This window comes from Temnothorax americanus, unplaced genomic scaffold (genome assembly GCF_048541705.1).
Source record: "Temnothorax americanus isolate GAGA-0224 unplaced genomic scaffold, ASM4854170v1 Scaffold20, whole genome shotgun sequence".
Lineage (NCBI taxonomy): Eukaryota > Metazoa > Arthropoda > Insecta > Hymenoptera > Formicidae > Temnothorax > Temnothorax americanus.
The window spans coordinates 3,461,316-3,484,415 of NW_027509339.1; the positions used below are offsets into that span (position 1 = coordinate 3,461,316).

At 36.1% G+C, this 23,100-nt stretch overlaps 1 protein-coding gene across 1 annotated transcript in view; it reads left to right on the forward strand.

The window, feature by feature from the left end:
• The window catches only part of Dpr1 (defective proboscis extension response 1), a 319,413-nt gene that overhangs the window by 75,035 nt on the left and 221,278 nt on the right, over window positions 1–23,100 (forward strand). The window lies entirely within an intron of this gene.

Sequence of the window (23,100 nt, forward strand, 5' to 3'; positions counted from 1 at the left end):
AATAAGTAGATATATTTGTAAAAATTGTATGTAGAGAAAGTAAGATATCTCATGTGGCATACAATGAAATCGAAACACGACTTTGTTATTCATTTAAATCTTTACTCAGAAACTCAACTCAGCTATAAATAATTAAATTTGTGTATTAAATAACTTCGTAATATTCATTCTTTTATTAAACTTATTGTTAGACGAAAAAAATAAATGTTTCTTGTCATAAAAAAAACTTTTTTAGTGATGTTAAAATCTGCACATTCGTCTCTCTTTTACTAGAAAAAGAAGTACTTCATTATACAGAAAGCACGATCGTGCAAGAGCACGAGAGTCCAAAGAGATCACGCATACTCGTGGCCTTCTTCACATACATTTACATATACATATACATAAAAAAATAGAACAAATATTTTGCTGCAAAGCATTTCGCTCTTATCGTTTCCAGCACGAGGCTCTTTTTGCTCCCTATTGAAAAGAGCAAGTGGTAATCGAAGCCGTCGTCGCGACTGATATCGTGCATAACATTACACGCGACAATTTCGCGGAAATTTTTAAAAATTTCTAGATACCGAAATGAAATTACATGCTCGAGCAAGAAGAAAATTATATGTTTCCCAATTGTATAATACATGCAAATTGCGAGAAAAAGGAACTTTCAATAATCACGATCGCATTGATGTTAACGAATCTCTCTATATCTAATAAGGTGAATAAAATTTGATTATCTTAAGTGATATTCTGCTAATAGGTACAATACGTTCTGATATATATATATATATATATATATATATATATATCCCTTTAAATAAATTAAATATATATCGAGAAATCATCATAAAGATTGATTATCGTTCATCTTTTTTGCAATTATTTGTGTGATTTCTTTCTCTATTTTAATTCTTGCAAGGTAATTTAAAATTAATACAGAGTAAAATTAGTGGAAGAAAGTGAGAGAAAGACAGAGAGAGAGAGAGAGAGAGAGAGAGAGAGAGAGAAACAAACCGCAATAATATCTCCAGGTATAATCCGCAAAACAGATACCGTGAGGTAATGCGTTTTTATGTACGGCAGAAACTAATAAAATCGTCGACCTCGGAGTAACTCCAGCTGACGTATTTACAGACCGGACTTCTTGTAGAGACCATTATAGTCCATGGCAAGAGGTGGTCCCTTGTTATCGGCAGCGCACATTTTATATAGACTAGTACGGTGCAGATTGCAGCCGCGGTTTAACCGACGATAATGCTCCGCTTGGTCCGTTACGTAATGTCGGCGATATTTTGTGCCACTCGATCGCGGAGCACTTGTACCATTCTCTTCGCCGTAAGGCGAGTATTAACGCTTTCGCGAAGTGATCTTTCCCTTCGATCGGATTATGTCGATTGTTCCGATGAAATGTGAACGTGTTAAATACCATTACGTGTTATTTACGTTAATAATTAATTCTTAACGGAGCAGTGAAACCTCTTCTTATTCTCTTTACTTCTCAGACAACATTCCATAATATCTTATATACAATTTTAACAAAGTTTAATATATGCAGAATACACAATATATGTAAATTTAATAAAAAATAATTCTGTTATATATGTATGTAAGGAATATTATTATGCATATATAAGTCTTTTGATTTAGACATATAAAAAAGATGACTAAACGATTACAAAAAAGCTAATACTTTTCTCTTTATTTGAAATGTTGAGAATTGGGTCTGACCAGATAGCGGTTACTACTACTGCGAAGAGGGACGCTGCCAGGTCGATCGAACTAGCAATTCCGCTCTGACATAAATTCGCACACGTCGCTCAAAGCGACAAACGTATGTCTTGATTTAGTGTGCGTGCTGAAAGAGCAACATTAACTCGCACTCTCAATGATCAAAGATGGTGATGGTGATTGGATGTGATTCTCTGTTATATTGATCGAAAGATTACATCTACAAGTACAAGACTATAAGTTATGCGATGGGAATACTTGTGAACTTAGTAATTAAAATTAACCTTCTTTGATCTTTGCTTTTTCAGTATGCATACTAAAGTAGGACACTTGTCGCTTCGAGCGACGTACGCGAATCTATGTTAAAGTGAAATTGCCAGTTCAATTGATCCAGCCGGAATCCCTTTTCACAGGAGTATAATAGTCGTTATCTGGTCAGACCTATCCCGCTCTTTTAAATAAAGAAAGGAATATTGACTTCGTCTTTTAAATATCCATCATTATTTTCTACATATGTTCAAATAAGAAAACTTACTTCATACGTATATAATAACCTTATTCTTAATATCCTATGTGCAGACATGTATTCTGCATATGTAATTGTGATTTGTTAAAATAAAAAATGTCAATGCACCAAATTTTTCAGTATTATCATCAAACACGAAAGTGAGAACCAGACATGAAATATATTACGTTTGATCTACTTTATGTGTAACTCACTAGGCACGAAAAGGTTAAATCAGCGCGCTTGGTACTTGCCCTTACTTTCGGATTTTCGGGATGTCATTGACGAATACGTTGGACGTGTAGACGACGTGCGCGCATTTGAAGGACGACCGTCGACGAGAAAGGTGACTCTGGCAAGCGGGATAAAGAGGAAATGTCTGAATAGCGGTGCCAATGAAAGGCTCCGTGAAATTGATAGAGGGAATCGGAGGCGAAGCGTGACTGAACAAAACGTGGGATAAAGGCCGCGCCAGAAATGCCATCGTACATTGCGAAAGGTTAAGGTGAATTTACACGATTCGCACTTTATTACAATCCAAAATGATTACGTCGGGTAAACGAATTTTCGTTCGAATGTATTCGTCGAAATTCAGCCAGGACCAAACTACCTAATATATCTTACACGTTCAGATCGAATTCCACCTGGATGGATTCCTTTATTTGTTTAACGTTACTTTTTTATTTTTACCAAAGAATCGGTAAATAAAGAATAACAGATGGATAACAATTTAACGATAACGATCCAAAACGATTCTCTTGGAGTGCGTCACAATTTCTTTTTCCACGTGAACAGGCAATTTTGTGAGAACGCTGTTTACAAGACTTACTTCTTTCTCACGCTGGGTAATTTATTCGAAGTAATTGTCGAAAGAGCATTGTATAAATTTGTCCTTAAAAGGCGTGTTGCGCGTTCTCTAACTTGTCAGTGTGGGATAAAAGTCGACACTCGGGCATCGTTTACGACGATAAATAAAGTGTCGCAATGCCGAGGAAGAAATTGAATGAATTACGATGCGTCTCCATCCGCCTCTTACCTTTCGTAACATGACTTTAATTTACGATTTGTGTAGATTTGCGTCGTGTTCTCGAATCAGTTTTCTTCTACTTCTATTTTGCGCCGCGCGTATTATATATGTGGATTTTTCTATTCAACATTCATGTAACATGTTACATTACGCTAATTAATGAATTTTTGTTACCTCATAAAATGAGAATTATGCTCGAAATGTAGAATGAACAAAAATATGTTAAATAATGAATTTCTCTATGCATAAAAGATACTTTCCAAATTTATGAAATACTCAACTAATTGTGAAACTAATTATGAAAAACATATCAAATCTGTGAGCGTATTATATTAAAATTAATGCCTATTAAAACCCCTAATATATAATTCTGGATAGATATATAAATTATAACAATTCACAAATCGTTAATTGATTGTTATATCAACCATAATCTGGCGTAATCGTTCTAAACAATCCGCGGTTTCGATGTGATCCATTCGATAATTGCGCGTCACACAGCAGCCTGTCGATGATTTATCTGAGAACTGCCGATAACCAAACGGTGGTCTTCGCAGTGATTAAATCGTCATGCGGCCTCTGGCGTGACGTTATCGGGGTCGCGTGCAAATCACAGCGGAGAAAGGCAAAGGCGAAATTTGAACGACATAACAATGGTGGCAGTTACAGAGGACGCGATACAATTGGCAGGACTCACGTCGGTATATGCGGTTTCGACGGGATGATCCAAGGATGAGCGGATAGAGGTCAACATTGTAACCAGGCTTTGATGCCGCGCGTGCCACGCAAACACGCTAAATCCGCTCGTCCAATCGCCCGTTCCGGACTGGCTCGACCATGCCAAAAGCTACCACCTGATCTACCGATGTGCTCCTCGATGTCGGAAGTCGATGCAATCCGACGTCCGATTGTTCGTCGATAATCACTGATTTATCGATTAGCAAATCACGTACGAAACCGATAAAAGAAAATTTTTATATATCGTCACACGGGAAGGACGAGAAAGACTGACAACGCGTATAATGTATCACGGAAACTGTCTTTGACGAAGAGATAATGGATTCGTCGCGAAAAACACAGGACGTTAGCTATCGCATGAAAGTTATTTATGATCAAACAGATATAGGTTTCCTTTTAAATTTGTGCTATTTTCCCCGCGCACGCAAAAAGTATCATTCTTTCATAGCGACCGTACACCGCGAAATAAATCGACAAAATGCGCCATAAATTCGGTTCTTGACAGTGTATTCTTAGTAGAGCCGCATGCAAAATATTTTCCAGCGTTCCATGAGCTGCGTTTATTTTGCTCGCTCGCAACGACTAGATTAATAGTCGATCTGCCACCATTAATCCGCAAGTTTGTCCGGGCTTTAATTTAATCGCTGCAGCGAAGGATAATATTTTGTTGTAGCAGCCGAACGCATCCGGACAGATCCCGCCCGCGTGATCGATAAATTCATCTAACGTATATTATATTTTGGAAGAGTTCCCGAGAGAATATTTTCAAATTTCACATACTCGCTGTTTGCCTGTCGCATGCATGACAACCGGATTATTTGTCGCCGAGCCAGCTATTAATCCCCGGTTTGTCCTAGCCAAAGATTAAATCTCCCTAGTACATTTTTTTATTTTCGCAAAACGAATGGAAGAAACATTTTACATCTAGAAATTTTCAGTTTACTGTCCCCTTTAAAAGATAGCTCCCCATTTCCCAATTATTTAATTTTTGAAGCCTTTCTTCAATTAAAAAAAACAATCTTTTTTGCAATGCAGCAATTAAGAGGAGATGAAATATCCTGTATCTTAAATCTTTTTAGTTTCATATATAAAAGGTTTGTAAGTAGACTTATCACATACTTACAAAAATATACTACGTGGTAAGTTCCATAACAAGCTGTTATGAAGCTATATAAAAAAAGAAAAGAAAGATGAGTATAACAGCGTGCAAGCCCCCGAGTAAGTTACTTCGAAACCGCAGCGAAATATGGAGAGTTAACGCCAGCTTGGACCACGGCGATATTTTATACGCGTACAAAACGGCTCGGGAAACAATAAGTACGAGCTATTTATCCAGCGGTGCAATATCCATTCGTTCGCGACACATAGCATTATCGATGGATGCTTGTAAATTGCATTCGAATTCGTTGACCGCGGGCACACGCTGGCTGGCTGAACGCATTGTACATTCTGCGAGAGTGTAACGGGGGGTGGTCAAGTGCCACGGACAAGAATGTGCGGGGGAGGGGGGAAGGGGGCAATCATTTGTTCTCCTTCTTTTTTATCTTTATTCCATCGGAGCGCCTTGGTACACGATACACCACGGTTGAGAGGCACTATGATACGTGACCGACATGAATATAATCCCTCCTCTCTTTCCCTCCCCCGTTCTCGTCGTCGTCACTTTGCGGCTGCTACACGAAACGCTATCCGCATTCCGCTGTCCTGCGAGCTGTGCGAGCTACAATGTGATCGTGGCAGATACCATGATGGTCGTTAATACTTTTCAAACCAGTATGGCCTCTGACACGTTACATGACAACCATTCCATCTTATACGGCCTTCGCGCGGATGTATGTGTAGTGGGTGAGGATAGATCATTATTCTTTTATGTGTAAAGTATGACGTACTTATAATAGTTAATTTTCTTCATTGTCGCGTATAAAATATATCCAAAATATGTAGTTATATTGCAGAGAATTTTTTTAGAAGAAAAAATTTTGTTATAGACATTACGTCATTACTTAAATTAGCGAATGCTTAAGTGAATTTAGAGAGTAAGATATCTATGAGTAGAAAAGATATTATGTTCTTTCTATGTAGACATATCCTAATGTAATTTTATTATTTGTCTCTACTAATATCTTGTTAGTATAATTTATAATATTATGTTATAATTTATATATTTATTTAGAATCATTTGAGATGTTACGTTACAGGTGTTAATTTGAGAAGCGCATTTACAAAATGTTATTAAAAAGAATCTGATTCGCATGCTCACACATACATGCACGAATCCCGTGAACATTTGTCGCAGACGTAACGCCATAAAGATTAATATCAAAGGTCGCGGGAAAATATTGAACCCTGAGAGATATCGATTTGATCCCATTTTTCAACAACAGAAGAAAATTCTCCGAGACGACAAGGAAGAAAAAAGATGCGAGACGTGAGAGAGATTGAAAGAGAAAGAAAGAGCTCGATCAATGCTCAAAAAACATATAATTTATGACACGATACACTCACGCAAGTCATTAATCTTTGTAAACCATTGGCGAGCACGTTTCCACGTGACTGCCGGAAATCTCGATAGGAAAACTCATTTATTGCTAACAGATTCGATGCCCGAGGCATGAAGCATGAGCTCCGACCGAGATTTCATCCTGATTATCATCTTATTCCTGCGACAATAATGATATCTGTACGCGTGACTACTAGAGTTCTTCACTTTTTATCTACTTACTTTTACTAAAGCACATAGATCAATAAAATATTAATTAAGGATAAATTGGCAAGTTACATTTAATAATATATTATTAGTGTTAATATATAGCAGAAACTGTTATTAATTAAGACAACATCGTAAGACAGAAAAATCAGAAAAGAGAGAATGTAATTGTAACAGTTTAGATACAATTATAAAGCTTTTACTTTATCATGGCGGATTTTACTTCGAGCTGTACCATTTCCACGCACCAGTGACACGCAATTCATACAAGCGACGGGCTTTACAACGCAATTTTCAAAATAGCACTTTTAAAGCGAAAGTGCGAATCATTGACACGTCGTCGATTCCCACTCTCGCTCGAAAAGGCGAAGAAATTTGTGTCAAGTAATTTCCAACACGTGATCGTCCTGGTGTTTCGGCGCGGATTAATTCAAAGCTGTAATTAACCGTAATTCCATTGCGTTCGTAAATAACTTATCGCGGCACAGTTTCGTCCGTATACCTAATAATAATTAATCCCGAAGCGAGCGCGCGGCGATGACGGCCGCACTCGCATGAATGTAAATGGATCTTCAACGTGAAAATTTCGATGTGATAAACGGAAATTTTATTCCAGCTATTTATGTAGCAACGATAAATCCTCGACTTAAAAATACTTCGTAATTGCATTTTTACAAATTTCAAAAAAACATCTAAAATAATTTTAAAAAATACATATTATATAGTATAATAATATATGCAGATGTATGTTAATGTATACGTAATACACGTAATATGTAGATTCTCTGGAAGTAGTTTGTTATGTTTAACAATAAGTAAGTAAGTAAGTTGTGTGATGGAGAGATATGTTTAGCTATTGGAATTATATTGCAACTCGGAAGAGTTATATTTTGCAAAATAAATGTTTTTGAACAGCGCTATGTTATCAAAATTTACAAAAAAAAACAGTAAGTAAGTAGTAGCGTAGTAATGTAGAATATTGTTTTAAAGAAATTGTTGAAATAATTTATCATGGTTATAAATAAATGTGAATAAATAATAAAATAAAAAAAGAAAAAACTAAAATTATAAATTAAATTGTGTTCGTAAAATTATTTATAATTACAAGATGTCGCAGAATCATCATTTTTCTATTTACCCATAAATTCTTCGATACTTTTAAAGTCTATATTAAAAAACGAGAGAGCTAATTACGGAATTATGACACATTAAATATTAAATATATTTAACAAATTGTGATATATAAATAAATAATAAGATTTCGTTCTCTATTTAATATTAAACTGAATTTATATATATATATCTTAACCCAAATTAAAATTAATATTTGGTATTAAAAAAATCGTTATTAAAGTCTTAACTGATTTGTACGTGCATAACTAAAACAGCTTTCAAAAAAAAGCTTAAATACATTATAATGCTATATAATATAGCTACATTACATAGATATATATTATAACATTGCGCTTTATTCTGCCACTGGAGATTCTTTTAAATATAATGTATATAGGAAACGTATAGCTGCCCTATCATTCTGCTACTGCTGAAGAATCCTTTCAAAGCGGTCCAAGTATTCTATTTTGGATTCGAAACATCTCGAGTGCGCTTGTCTCATAGCTGCGAGGTGTATCTTATACAGACCGTATTTCCACTATAAGTGAAGGCAAGTTGGACAGTCGAGATGGCCAGTGGATCCGAATGATACACTCTGCAAGTATATATAGTTACGATCCATCCAAATGCGAGGTACAAAGCCTTCCATACGCTTCGTTGCTCGTCCCTAGGTATGCGCACACCGAACGAGTAAACCAGATTAGGCTTAATATAAGTTTGCACATATTCCGAGCAATTCTTCTTCAATATAAAATAGAGAGGCGAAGTTATAGGTGGCAACAGCCTGTCATTTATTTTATCAACGAGCGTGATGGATTGAATTTGAACCGGCTAATTACCAATGAGAATCAATAGCAGAAATACCTCCTCTATTATGATTAAAATTATTCTGTCAAAATTAAATATTATATTAAAATCAATATTTTAAAATTTTCTCCAATTATTCTTATTGATGATATCGCGAGTATCGAAGTTTCTATGCAATTCTTAATTCCTGAGATTTCATGATTCTCCGATCCTTGAATTTCCCCATCTTACATCTTACATTTATATATGTAAATTCCAACGCGTAGATTATGTAACAGCGAATTTACACCTTATCGTTGCTGACTCGTTTATTTTGCATGACGCCGATACGGTCACTCGTAGGGTAACTTGTCTTCGTTAGACGAGCAGTTATCTCAAACTTGTTCGTCTCTCATAATTCTTATCAGCCCCGCAACTCTCGATGTGGATCGCGGAAACGGGGAGTTTATTTCACAAAGTGGCCATGCGAATAAAGGTCACACGGAAAGAATTAAGAAAGTTCATCGTTGGAAATCGAGAACGAATGGTGTCTCCACGACTTGTGCATTAAACTCATTACGGTAGCGAAGCTAGATATCGCGCCGCGCGCCGTTTCCACGCTGTCGGCGTTGTTAAAACTTGCAGCAATCACAATAACGTAATTCCGGCGCCGATGACTAACTTCAATCGCGAGTACGATATTACCCTCAAAGTCCTCTCATTACTGGCAAGCGATAATCCTCCTGAATTTGTACATATACGTCGACAACTTTCGACGTTCGATGGACGCCAACGACTCCGAGGCGTACGCGCGTGAAAGTAATAATTATAACTTCGTCTCACGTATGAACGTTCCTCGTTAGATGCTCGTTAATTACAGAGAGGCAGGTTCGCAACTTCGCGCTTGGCATGGTGTTTTTAGTCATAATCACCAGATATCCTCTCATCTTTGTCGAGAAACTTCATGACGTTTTCCTTGCGAGTATTACTGATCGATTAGATGCATTTCTGGGTCAAACTTGTGCAACTTCTTGAGATAAATCTAAGAAGGTGGAAAGGTCTTGAGCTTCTGACAGCACATTCGTATCCCTAAATAACGTCTCTGTTTAATAAATAGTATGACGTTCATAAATGTGATATTTTGGAATATGAATTTGCAACTTAGTTTCTTGATAATCTCCGCCAGGCATTTTCTTCTTCAAAAAACAGTCTGTTCCACAGTTACAAAAAAATAACCATTTTTATCAATCTCATGTGAATATTATTATTCTTTTTTTTTTTTTTTAAGATTCTTTCGGCAGCGCGCAATCAAGCAAAATTATTAGTCAGTTAAAAAATACATTACAAGATACATAGTGTGACGTTTTTAAAACTATTCACGTGCCCTATTGTATCAACTACTGATTCGTAGTAGGAAACAGAATGGGACACAATAGATTTATAGTATCCTTCAGTTCTGATAGCTCATCTACCCGCATTTATCCTCGAGAAACTGGTCATTAATAAGTAAGGCTGACTAGTAAAGAAGTAGTAAAATTATTTAAAAGCGCGATTATCGCGCTAACTAAAACTTGACACTTAATTTAACTTGCTAGAGTTTCATTGGTATTTTTGTCCACCAGAAACCGACTGCCTCCAGGTGTAACAAAGATGAGCAAAATCTTCGTTTGGTATAAGGCAAAAATGCAAACTCGAGGATTGAACGGCAAATGTAGAGCAGTTTACTGTGACGAGGCAAATTGCACCTCGTTGGCCACGAGGCTTCCCTTTCCAACCGTGCACTCCGCTTATCGCGTCCGTGCAGTGCTACTTCCGGCGGTTAAATGCAGGTTCATCCCCTTAGTTCGTCCCCTTGCCGTCATTACTCGATAACTTCGAAAATTTCAGCCTCATCTGCGCAGCTGATATACGTTTGACCACACAATTCTAAAGAAAGAAGGTCGTAATCCATAACTCAACTTTCGAAAGACTGTAGTTTCATTCCATATGACTGCCATTTAGACGGTTATTTTAGAATTCCAGCATTAAAACAGCAGCGTAAGCCTTTTTGCATGGCTGGTATATGCCATGCTGAAATTCATTTTGGTACGACCTACTTTGTTCTGTCGTTAAATAGAACTTTACGTTTGAATTAAAGCTATAGGCTTATGTTACGTTACAGCGAACCGAGTAGCTTCTATGAATTCTGCATTTAATGCATGTTATTCGCGCGACGAGTTGGTATGCATGAGATCTTGATGGTCAAACATCATATCACTGTAATCTCGATTCTAATAATTGGATAGTACCATATACTACTCACGGAATTTAGTTTACGTTCTGTATACGTGTTTCCATTAATCAAATTGGACTTATCTAAAGTATATATTATTTACGAATTAGATATCTGATAAAACATTACGTGATTATAGTAAAAGTGAAAGTAGAAGATTAATTATATTTGCATTACGGTATAAAATATTAATTGCTATTCTAATACAATATGTGTTTAAAAGATTATCAATCTTGAAAGAAACTTCTATTTCTGTTTTATTATTCTGATTGACAAAAAATATGTATTATCGTGTTACAATTTAATTTTAATTTATTCAAATAGTAAAAATATTTTGTCATATTTAAAATACTAGTAAAGAGTTATTTAAAATTTTAATCAGAAAATATCATAAAACCATCATAATTTGCTTGTATTTATAAGGTAATATGAGAATATTTAAACCAATATAAATATAAAATTTAATTTTTATATTCAATTTTAATTAGCGCAATATCAACGTAAATTTATTGCAGTATTAATTTAAATTGTCAAACGTATATAATAGGCTCTGAGTAAAACAAGTTAATTAATAATTGGCTATGAGAGCCGACGCAAGATCGAATATGCGGAAAAATTATATTTATTAAATTATATTTGAAAAATATATATATATATAAATTGTGTCTGCATTTTTACGTGCTTGCCGAAAAGAAACATCTAATAATGTTGACGGACAATACCGCTTGTCGAAATGCATTCTGCTACTGAAACCTAGCTGACAGAAATTTCATATTTCTGCTTTTCTGATCATCATAATTATTCCGATGGTGCTGTAGAATCCTCTCTCGTATTCATGAAGCGATGGCAGAGAAGGTTATCGTCACCGCCGCGCACAAATCCACCATTATGACGCGATGAGTCGACGATAATCGTTATCGTCGAAGTTAAGCGCTCTACATTGAGATTGAACCCAGAATAGATGACATTTAACCGGTTGCAAAATGGGGGAGTTTTTCCAACGGCATCAAAATTGTAAAACGCGAATGGTAGGAACTCGTCCGCGGTTTTACAATTAAATATTCAAGTCAACCTCTATAAAGACTGTTGAATGTTGTATTGCCGCTTCAAGTGATTCCGTGATCTAGACCTTCAAGATTTATTAACTCATCTTCTAACAATTACTATTATATCGGATTTGTTCCATGTTCTGGATATTTACGATTAGATAATTCTATAATTAATTAATATATGAGATTGAAGGATGACGTCTTGTAGCATGCTATTGAATATAATATTAATTTTAACAAACAACTTTAAATACGATTGTTCCCCTCTTGCAAAAGAAATTGCTGAAGTTTCTCAAGTTTTTAAATATTAAATACCTTGAAGCAGCAAAACAAAACTTCCGTAATATGATAGTCATTCGATATGCACTGGATGGTTAATTTGACATTAATAGCATTTTTTCAAACATTTATTGAAGTTTGAAACTTCAAGCAGCCGAGAGTTCTTATACATATATCAATAATATTCTCATTAGCTATGTCGGTCCTCATTACTTTAGAAAAGGACGCCAGAGTTCGCGCGCACGCGTGCACGGCTATATATAAAGGCACCGTGAAGAGGATGAAATGAGGTTCAAGTCTCTCGTATGCAAGTGTTTACAAACGAGCCAATTTAAAAGTGCAATGAAATGGTGTACAAAGAGGAAAAAGTATTTTCGCTTCGCGTTAGTCGTACTGGTTCGGACTATCCAACAGCCGCGGGATATACCTCGAGCAAAGTGTGTTCTATTCGGAAATCCGCTTTACAGATCTCTCTGGGGCCCCCTTTGTCTGCTCCCTTTCTCACCCTATCTCTCTTTCTGCCCGTGCTCGCGTCTCTTTATCGTCCAGCATGCGCAGTTCAAGTTTCACATACCTTCCCCCGATAAACAAAATGCAATTTGTAGTTTATAACTACGGACGATCGAGTGGCCAAAAATACTTCGTGAAACTAATTAAACTGTCATGAGCAGCGTAATACGAGTTTGTAGCGCGCGATGAAAATAAACGTTTTGTTGCATTACAGATTTACGTTGAATATTCTGCATTTCAAGTGGAAATAAGGGTGCCAGCATTAATAATTAAAATTATTCGTCGCTATAACTAAAATAAATTAATTGCAGTACGAAAAGGTAAATGATATAAAAATCAAGCCCTTCATTGATCATATGTTATCTTCCTTAAAATATCGTCAACGCGAAATGTAACGTGTTAAATTTTCATTGTCATTAAAGTGTGCGTGCAGAAATCCCACCCCTTTCGCTTTTCTGACCATCGCAATTACTCGAACCGGGACTGCAAGACCCTTTACCACATTCGCCACCTATGAATCTCGCATTACGAACTATCACTGACCATTATCGGTCATATGGCGCAACGTCAAGCATCGCAACGGCAGCGTACTACCTCATCTTGCGTCTCATTTCACACAAAATATCAGTTATACCATCATTTGTATCGCTTTCTGCCGAACAACATACATCAAAAAATATAACGTGAAAACTGAAAAAGAAGAACTACGAGAGTAAAGATCAAAAATTAATTTATTATTATGTGATGCAATCACCTCCACGATAAAGATATACGTAAAGGAAAATCTTGTTCCAGTTTTAGAAAAATATCTGATCTTGAAAATTAAGTTGTCGAAAAATATGGTAGTCAAACAAGGTTCCATTGAAAAAGAATTAACATTAAATAGTCACTTAATCAAACGATCTTTGAATCAATAATTGATTCAAAGTATAACGATTCTCGAACAGTTTGTATGTAATTGTCATGATGCAAAGATTTAATATAATACAATAAATACAATATTATTCTTACGTAACAATGAAAACAAGACAATCACAACGAATCGTAAAATAAATTTAAGATAAATATTAAAACTGAGAAAGAAATTGATGAATAAAATATGAGTCAGAGCAAAAGAGAAAGTTAGTTCATTATTATAATGAGCTTAATAGCTCTGTAGAAAAGATAAGAACAAAAGCGATAAAAAAAGAATACACCGACAAAAGAAATCAATTTACATAGAAATGCAAATATAATGACTTAACGAATTATAAGATTACAAGCGTGGTACATGCCAATAATCATAATCATGCGAGACGGCAATGATACCGAAAGGAAGAGAAAAAGACAAGATGTAAAATTTTGCCCGTAAAAGCGACGACCTGAATTTTCAACGATGTGTAATCAAATAAAAACAACGATTGTTGGGTCGATAGAATAGCCAATTGACAATTCGATTCTCGTAAAGAATTCGTTGTCGGAATACGTTTACCAGCGAATAATCCTCATCGCTTTCGCCAAGAAAGCTACTTGAAAGAATAAACTTGCAATCGGAAGTCAAATCACGAAAAACGTTTTGTGACCGCTACATGTAGTTTATTGTCGTGCCCTCCGATTTTAATTGCTTGACTTTTTTCGCATTATACATTCAAAGAATCCGTAGTAAATAGCCGGCTACGTAACGGTTCGCCTATCTTTTTATTGTTAGCCGGCGATAATCCGGATGTATCAGAGATCGACGTCGCCGATATCGACAGTTGGATGCGAGCCAAGGTAATTCAAGTATCGAAGATGCGAGAATGAGTAACGATTTATTTAATCGATCGTTTAGATTGAATCAAGTGTTCGCCGTCAAACGTCAAAGTCGATGAGGAGGACAAAGCGAGACCAATCGATATGGATTCGAGAAGCAGGGCAGACTTGACCTGGTTGCATAAGAGTTTTTTTTATCGATCTGCCGGATTAGGAATTTGGAACAACCCTGATATCAACGTCAGTGATTGCTATTATGCAAGTGGCATGATGATAGAGAATCATCTACCAAAGTGCGAGATGCGCGAATCGCAAATGAGAGGACAAGTGGAGAGTAAGCTTCAATTACTGAAATTGCAGTAGACAAAAATTCAGAATAGCACTTTAGCTTACATTAGAAACATCACCTTTCGCATTACTTTGATTATACTCTATCTTTAAATCTTAACTGTTGTAGCCTCCAAAAACGTTTAATTGTTTTTTTGTTAAAATGTTTAAAAACAATCATGATTTAGTTATTATTTTCGAAAAAGAAACTCTAATAGACTCGAATATAGTAGAATCCAAAAATAAAATAGATAATTTTTAAGAATAAAATGCATAATAATCATGACTAAACCAACAACGAAAAGACAGGATCATAAAAGAACGATAAAATATAAGGTAAAAATATATAACAGTACTAAAAAAAAAGAGAATTACAAAATACTTGAAAAATTTAAGACGAAAATATATCTTCTCGATGTTAAAATAGCTATAATATGCAACATCTATTTCAAGTCTATATTCTCTGTGTAATGTGTGTAAGTACACATTTCATTCGTAACGTTTGTTGAATATTTAAATGTAATAAAATGCATAAAAAACAGATCGCATTAACTGCGCGAGGAGCCGGTGAAACGAGTGCATTTATATTCCGTAAGAAGCGTAAGAGTGATACGAGATGCACGTCGCTGTTGATACCCATTGCACATTACTCAGTGGTATTGCGGACAGTATCATCGCGTATTTGCTTAAGAGGTTAATATTTCATCCTGGCGTGACTGCAAATTTCGCGAAGCCGGCACTGAAAAGCACTTGGCTAATGTCGCGCAACGAGTACGAGAAAATGAACCGTACTGCACTAACACTCGCCTTATGAATGTTTATGTCGTTTTGATACGCGTAATTAAACAAACAGACAGCAGAACTGTTGCGGCAAACCGCAAACCTTTCAAGATATACAGAGTATTCCAAAATTTATTGCTTAAACATTGTTAAGATTTCTGAACATTTAGATAAATCATTATGAAGTAGAAATATATGTATTGTCTCTTTTCGAAATACATAAATTGCATTGTATGCATAAAGTATTTATAGTAAATAAAGTATCTAATAAAGGAAAATTATAATAAATGTGAAAACGAAGATTGACACAATGCATTTAATATATAAAAAAATGTGTACCTATAGTTATATTTAAGTTTGCACGAAATAGTAACATTTAAAAAAATCCTAGCTTCACTGGACTTTTAATACAAATTTTGTAATTTCTTTACGGGTTCATAAATCAGAGAGATAGAGATTTGCAGAATATACGATTACAGCAAGACGCAGATATCGGATTTGAATTACAGGTTGCTGGTAATGTAACGTTTAGCGCGGTGGAATAGTAGTATATATGTATATAAATACGCATATATATATATATATATATATATACCATATAGATATTAATTGATGCCTGGGATATGTAAATACCTACGATGCGGTACTGCAAGCATGCGTATAGTGTAAATTACAAACCCGAGGCATGTTTATCACTACAACCCCATTATAATGTAAGACACATTCATGTATGAATAAACACTATAATAAGAGATAAATTGATTACTGTATCGCACGGATGAAGAGGAGTTACTGACGCGATATAATTTACGGATCGATTGATTGAAATTATACCCAATTCGTCATCTGTGATTTCATATTCGAGGCTTGGTCGACCCTGTCAAAATTACACCGATAAAAGACAACTTGTTTTGCTCAAGGTGTGAATTTCTCGAGTGTAATTTCAACCAATGGCGAATCCGTTAACCGGACTATTGAATATTCTCTCGCTCCAAAGTGAGCATAAGCCAATCGTAAAATTCTGAAAATTCTGAAAAATTCGTTATGTCGAGTCGCGGGCATACAGGTGTATCATGCACATTTCCGCCTTCTTTTCATTCTCGCATTCGTTTTCATTCACACGCTCATCGCGGGCGAACTTTATGCCCATGTAAATCGCGTAATAATACCAAACGACACGCAGGTTTATCCCTCTGTGACCGACGCTTTTATGACCCTAACCGCTGTCTGCCGACATGCTCAATTCCGCATGTTTTTTTTTCCGCACTCGCTAGATTAATAACATGCTCGGTGTGAACGACACTTTGGCGCATATTGTTGGTTAAACGTAACGCAGATGCACCGACTACAAACCGCGCAATTGACCCACTTTTCTACGTGCGATGGTTCACTTGACAAGAGTGCAGATTGGCTCTTATTTTCATCGCGCTACGCTTGACGCTAAACGCGAGCTAGGTCTGAGTTTTACTCGTGTAATATACACATGGTACGTGCAAAGCGTGAATGTGATTCGCGACCAAACATATTCGACGGTAGATACGCCATACGCCACGAGAATACAGGTCGTTATCCTGGCGGAGAAATCAGTGCGCAATGGAAATGTACTGATTTTGTAAAACCGTAGGTCTTCGGATATCGTCACGATCAGCCACCGAGCTCCTTTCGCGTGTTCAATGCTGACAATAGTTCTCGCATTTTCTATAGGCGACAGATACTTTTTGCAGCGCTTCACTGATTACTTCCGTAGTTTAAATTGATTTTCCGTTCCAAAAGTTTCTACGAAATTCATTTCCAAGTTTGGCCGACTGGCCGAACGACTTCGAAACGACGAAGAAGTGGACTTCTCGAGATTCGCAACGAACATGCGCGATTTATCTGTTCGGTTTTCAATCAATAAAATAGGATGGACAATTGACGTATTCAATTGAAGAATTATTTAAAGATAGATGTATGCAGATATTTCAATTATAAACTTTGAATACTTATTTACTTACATAAGCTGTTAAAGTACTTACTTACAATAGCAATAAATTATCAAATCATAAAACAATATAGATAAATTTATTTATTGCCAATATAAGTTATAATTTAATTGCAAGATGCGGCTTTTCAAAATATTACAAAATAACAAAGGAACTTCACATTTTAATGAAATAATTTTTTCCATTTTAATAAACAAATGAGAGGTAAAACAAATTTCTTATTTTTGTTTACGTCCGCAACATATTTAAATCGCTGTAGAAATGAATATCTAGAATTGTTACGATTGTTACTGGCAAATCCAATTTGTTCCTTTCACCGTGCGCAGTGATACCTACATCCCTATAGTTTGTGCTCGGACGATGGACAAGCTATTTGCCGAACGTTAAACGGTATATAACTCATTTATCGTGAAAGTGGACTTTGTGCGGTTTTTGCCCCCTCGTCTGGGTCCTACGATTGTGTAAATGGGTACGCTCATGGGTACGGGATGAGCACGGGTTTCCCAACACGGATCTTCCGGCCGTGTAAATAAACGCAATTAACGCGGAATTAGATTACCGATTCGACTTCGCCCAGGTTTCCGAGTGGACCGTGCGCTCCCGGCGCATATATCGTAGTCGTGAGTAATGAGAAGAGCGAGCGGGAGACAAGATGAGGACCGATATCGCGGCGGCTTAATCCCTGGAGCCACAATTTCCCCCTTAAGCCCCGCCGCTCCTCATCGGATAAAGCTCACGCAATTAACGGGTAGACGCGGTTAAGAGGTCCTCAGGCGTACAGAATGAAGTGCGGACGGCACTTCCAAGTCGCCTTTCCGAGGCGAGGAAAGGATCGGTAGAAATATCTGCCGGGATTGCGACCGCTCGACCTCGACGTAATCGCGAGTCGACGGGAATAGACTATCGAACGGGCTTAAGCGATCCTTGATCCGGAATGCGGTAAACGGAGCGATAAGAGGCGCGCGCGTCTCATGCCCACCGTGAAAGTGTGTATTCAAAAAGTTCGATTAGGTATTTGGATGCTCAGTATAAGTCGCTATCGTTAAATATTAAAAGCTGTTTTTATCGTAATATAATGAAGATAAGCATCGGAAATCGATATTTTATATATACATAATTACAAAACATTCGTAAACATTTTAAATAAATTCTTTTTTAATCATAATTAAGATGATATTTATTACATTTTAGTTATATTATTTTCCTTGAATTAAAAGCGTTATTTACATTTCTCTTCCTTTAAATATAGTAATTTAAGAGGTTCGAGTTAGCTCTAATAGGAATTATACTGTTTCTACAGAGTCCAAGATTACGACCGTATGCTTCCTAATATCGGCGCATGACTCCTGTTTGTCAGACGTAATCAGTTATCTCAGAACATCGATGTAATCGGTGAGATGGAATCAATTGCCATCTAGTCGATCGACTGACGAGTTACCTCAACACAGGTTGGAATTTGCGCTATGATTCGGCGGACAATCGCGTTCCCTCGAAAGCTCGACGAAAACTATGCGAACATTGCTCGAGGCACGTTCCAATATCCAATATTTTGTAACTGACCGGGTGTTTATTAGAATTTCACTTTACAAAGCATCGCCCATTCAATTAGATTTATTTCCCACATTTATTGATTATAAATATTGTGTTAAAATAATATCATATTATGATTAGAAAATTAAAAAACATTAAATTAAAATTATTACGTCCGTTTATCCGATTTCAATATAAAATATTGAACATGTAATATATAGTATACCATCTATCTTCATTGAAGTTTTACGTGATAAATTTATTATTATTATTGTTCTCATAATTTCACAACCCCTATTTAACAAATATAAAATGTAAATTACTGCTGATATAATCTCAATTTTTAGATTGTAAAAAAATTTTTCATCGCAAACATGGCAAATATATATATCAAAATTAATCCTAAATGAAATTTCCCCGAACATTCGTCAGCCAAAACAGAGATTGACAATACAATAAATTTCTCCGCGATAAAATCGCAAAATTTATAACACGCGATGGTGAAATTACTATTGCCTGTTCGACGACTAGTTTAAATACCATGGCAATACTAATGCAAGCGGACTTAAAGTGTTAACGGGGCAAACATGAGATAGCTCCGTGGCGTTTCCAGGTCAGTCGCTCTCGGAACCGCGAGAAGAAGATCAAAAAGTAGGAGAAAACAAACTACTCCCACGAGATGCAATCGGTCGACTTTAACGTCGCCGCTACCAGCGGTCAGTAACAGGGATCGGCTACCGACTGACCGAGTTCGGTCGCCAGTGACTCACCCCTGGCTCGAAAGTGCGGAACATTCTCGAGCACTATGCCCTTGCGAACCCCTCGTCGTCGGGGCGAGTGGAATAAGCGAGCACCATAGCGCCATATTTTCTGGCGACTGGCCAGACATCCCTGGGATCTTGTTCGACCGCACTCCGTTCGCATATCCCCCGTGAAAACATGGAGGTTTCTTCTCCCAATGCTTCCCAGAATTGATATCCAGGATCTTCTTTCGCACTCTCTTTCTCTCTCCTCGTCGGCCATCCACCTGTTCTCATCTTCACCTCTGACTCCACTTCATTCCTATTCGCTATCGCCTACTGCGGATCTACTTATCGGTTTATTGACCACTCCCTTTCCCTAAATTTCGCACTGTACTTCCCTCATCCTCCGAGTAGACTTACCCAGTATCGATCTGTCCAGATCAGTTCACAATGCTATAATTATTGTACAATCGGCTATTTAAATCGATGATCTTCAGATCTTGATCCATTATTATGTAACATATTCTATGTTCGATAGTAATTGCACGCTCCGCTAATATTTACGCATGCATTATTTTCCTTTTCAATAAATTTGCTTTCATTCAGTCATAAATCAGCTAATCAAAATCGACAATATATATATCAATACAATCTAAACACCCACGGTAGTCTGTTCAGTAGGAAGTTTTGCGCATCGACAACTATATAGTATTTGTCCACCGACTGTTTCATTCTCAAAGGTGCTCGCAGATTGTCAGGCCTGAGGTAACAAAGGTTGCATGGTGAACGGATTATTTGATCAGAAGGAGTTTGAACTCAAGCTAAGAGGCGTATGACAGTCGTATAATATAATTATTACACTGTTACATGTCTTTGTCATAATTATTGCACCTGCTAGCACTGTGGAGTAATATGAAAATCCTAATCAAGTAATATTGATATGGTTAATAGCAAACTAGGGCACGCGAATATTATGGATTACTCAAGTAGTCAGTCCTAATAATTAAGATTCTACCAAGTGGTATTTCCGTTTTAATAAACCATATAATTTTAATTAATTCTAATATGCAGCTCCTTGATATCATTTTGTTTTATTTTTAAATTACATTAATATATAGCACGGGCCTAAATTTTACGCAATTAACGACGTATTGGCTAACTTTGTGTGTGTGTGATCCTCGCTTTAATCACTTATAACTCGAAAATCATTGCGATCTCAACATCTTTATATAAAAATTGTTATCTTTAATCTCTAAAATACATTGCTAAAGTATTGCACAATGGCAATTACGAGACACCTTATGTAAATAGCTTGACGATGATTACTACTTGAATTAAACCTTAAACTTGTGTGTATACTATTTTTTTATTTTCGATAACGTAGTATAATAATGTGTATAATTTCTTAAAAAGAATTAGGTGATTTTTAAAGTTTACATTACATATGTATGCTACGATACATTACAGCTTTTATGTGTTACAAACGTACTAGTCCAAAAAACTACATCGCTATCGCATGGGCATTTATATTTCTCGTTTGTGCTCGAAACCGCTAAAAGATTATTCTAGTAACAAAGGATTAACAAAACGCGACGAGACGTGTTTAACGGCGTAAATAGCTTGTTCACGACAAGGAAAGCCGCTCGTGAAGCTCGTGCTTATTGTCTGCGTGCCTCGCAGGCGTTTTATCAGAGTCTCTACACTAGATAATGCGGAATCTCATCTAGCTCGGTAACTTAAGACATTCGACTTTGCGACCAGCTCTTATCTTTCGCGGCTTTTATCCCTCTCTCGCTTTTAACGTGGAATCGCGCGAGTGGAATGCACCGGATAAAAAAGAATGATGCACCCATTACCCCACTTTCGACCGTAATTAGTCGAGTACTCTCGTGTCGTGCGCGAATCAATGGCTGCTACCGCATATATTTGAACGCTGCTTGTGGGATAATTAAGTGACGTCAAGAACTATCAATGTCGATAAATGGACCACTGTAATTTTGAGATGTCGTTTGTCAGAGTTTCTTAAAGTGAACGAAGTTCTAATCTCGACATCTTCTCAAATTTTTTTCACGGTGGTATTAACACAGCATATTATTTTAAAAAATTCGTACATCGAACATTTTAAGAGACTAAAATAATAGTGAAAGCAAAATGCAAATGCAATAATTATTTCGTACATAACTTGCATTTATCTGTGTGTAACACAGGACTGAATTTAATTTTTGTCAATAAAGAATCTCGAATCTTCCGATACCAGCTTCGGCTCGTTGTATAAGTTTGAAAGTTATTGGCCACTTTTCTCATCTTTTCATAAGCTCAAGCTCTCTTATGTAAGACTTTATAATTCTTTGAAATGCATGCCGTTATATGTCGTCTCACATAAATAAGAATTACGTGCAAACGTTTTACAAACAAGAACGTTTGCTTGCTTCCTTGCAAGTCTTCTAAGTTTCACGATATTTGATATTCATATTTCAATGAGGAAGAAAAGAACAATAGAGTATGTTAAAAATATACAGAGAGCATGTATCTACATTTACATAGTACAATTACATAGTATTACATAGTAAAAGGCATTGGCATTGCAACTTTTAAAAATCAGAAAAAATAACGTTTGTTCAATCATAAAACAAACTAGGTATTGTCTTGCATATTAAATTAAACATCTGCAGGTTTACTCAATTTCGCAAAATAGGTTGAAAATTCTATCTGCAAAATTGCAATACGTGCTAAAAATAAAATAAAAATTCGAGAACAATGCATCATATGACGAAATGCGAATGAACACGACAATGCACGAAAATTTGGTCGCGAAATGTTTTCGACTTTTTTCCCCATTTATTGCTTGTCGATGATACACTTCCTGACGTAAAAACGCAAGTGAGAGTATGACAGAATTTAAATTTATGTGATTAAAAACTGTTGAATATGTATATACGAATATATCGTTAAAAATTAATTCAATAGCATTATCACCATAAGTGTGAATTTATATATTAATGCTGTAAAAAAATGTTAAAAATATTCTGCTGATTAAAAATATTTATCAATTCACTGCACGTCAAAATTTATCATAAGTCATAAACAATATGTGCAGTTTCAATTAACGGTAAATGCAATGTCATAATATTGATCAATAATAGCAAATATAGTTTAGTTTTCACATCTGCCATTCAACAATCTGCGATACAAAATTTGTATACAAAAAGACTAATATTGATTTTTTCTCGAGAATAATTATCACTGGATTAATTAACTCTGTAGCAAATTATAAATGGTGTAAACAAACAATACAATCCCAAATTGAATGA